The following is a 1,427-nucleotide window of genomic DNA, read 5'->3' as shown; positions in this document are numbered from 1 at the left end:
CGCCCCCCCCGACGACGATGAGGACTATCTCCTTGCCATTCAGCTGTGACCCAGGGGGCTTTCCCGACCTCCCCCCACCCAATAAAGCCTTAAGATGCACCATCCTCACAGGTGGCAGACAGGGAACCAGTGCATCCCCCTGTGAGCTGCCCAGTGATGTGAGTAATGGGAGGAAAGAAGGGGGACACTTGGCCTCCTCCGGGGGGCAGTGGGATGCTCCGGTGATTCTGTGCCCCCTCCCTGGCCTTTCCTTGCTGAGCTGGAGAGCACCCAGGACTCCAGGCTTTGCAGCCAGAAATGAAACCAAATCGGGTTTAATTTCACCCATCCATCTTGCGGGGAGTGGCTCCCTGCCCCCCATCCCTTCCCGTTGGCACAGGCAGCCAGGCTGAGGGCAGAATGGGGGTGCTGGCACTGGCTACGTTTCCCCCCCACCCCATCCTGCACCAGGACCCCTGCCCCAGCCTCCCCGGCCATGGGGGTGTGCAAGGGCACCGTGTCCTTGTCACCCCCACCCAGGTAGTGAGGGAGCCGGGCTGGGATGTGCCAGCATGGGGCAGGGGGGGCTACAGGGCAGGAAGGGCAGCACATCTGCCTCTGTCTCCATCCATCCCCACTCCTGCCTGTGGTGACAATCCCGGTGTGCTGCGCACGCCTGGCCCGTGTCCCCCTGTGCCTGGGGCCAGCAGTGCGGTGACACGCGTGTGCCAGGGTGGGTGACGGGTGGGCCACCGTGTGCGGGCGGGACTGGCTGCGTGTGTGCTGGTGTGGCAGGTGCATGGGTGCCACTGGCAGTGTCCACAGGGGCTCTTTGGGCACCAACTCCCCCTGGGGCGGGCAAAGGGGACCCTCCTGGGTGGGATGGCGGTGACACCACAGAGGCGCGAGCTGCTGGGCTGCTATTTCAGGCGAAAGGCGTAAGTGGGTCAGCCAGCAGGCTCCCCCTGCACCAGTAGCCAGCGAAGGGCTCCGGGTTCAGCCCCACCCTGGCCAAGCCACCCCATCCCACAGGCACCCCAAAAACCAGCTGGCACGAGGAAGGGACAGAAAGGAGCAGGCGGCTGCTGGCTTCACCTGGGTACATGAATGTATTTTATTCATTGCATTTTGTTCACCAGTACAGTGAAAAATGGCATTTAAATTTACAATGGATCATTCGTAGAACATGATGACAAAAGTATCTTTTTTTTTCTTTTTTTTTCTTTTTTTTTGTTTTTTTTTGTTGTGTTTTTTTTTTTTTTTTTTCTTTTTTTTTGCGTCGTTGTCTCCATAAATGCCACTCGTAGGTTATTGAAAAAGATGACAAGTTTCTCATGCACATCAGAACCCCCCGAGAAGCTTCTTAAAAAATAAAATTAAATTAAAGTACAAAATTAAAAACAACGACTCAGGCCGGTCCCTGCCCTCCCCACTCTCCCCCGCCCCCA

General features: G+C 57.4%; 1 long non-coding RNA gene across 1 annotated transcript in view; it reads left to right on the top strand.

The window, feature by feature from the left end:
• The first annotated feature begins 6 nt into the window (after positions 1–6).
• Positions 7–1,427, top strand: part of LOC108444872 — an 8,888-nt gene continuing 7,467 nt past the window's right edge. Inside the window, exons 1-2 of the long non-coding RNA XR_001859585.1 lie at positions 7–422; positions 712–716. This is a non-coding gene — a long non-coding RNA (uncharacterized LOC108444872). The remainder of the gene's footprint in view (positions 423–711; positions 717–1,427) is intronic.

The sequence above is a fragment of the Corvus brachyrhynchos genome, unplaced genomic scaffold (genome assembly GCF_000691975.1).
Source record: "Corvus brachyrhynchos isolate BGI_N302 unplaced genomic scaffold, ASM69197v1 scaffold162, whole genome shotgun sequence".
NCBI classification, from domain to species: domain Eukaryota; kingdom Metazoa; phylum Chordata; class Aves; order Passeriformes; family Corvidae; genus Corvus; species Corvus brachyrhynchos.
Note: the sequence above shows the minus strand (reverse complement) of the source record. Positions and strands in the feature narration are given on the sequence as shown.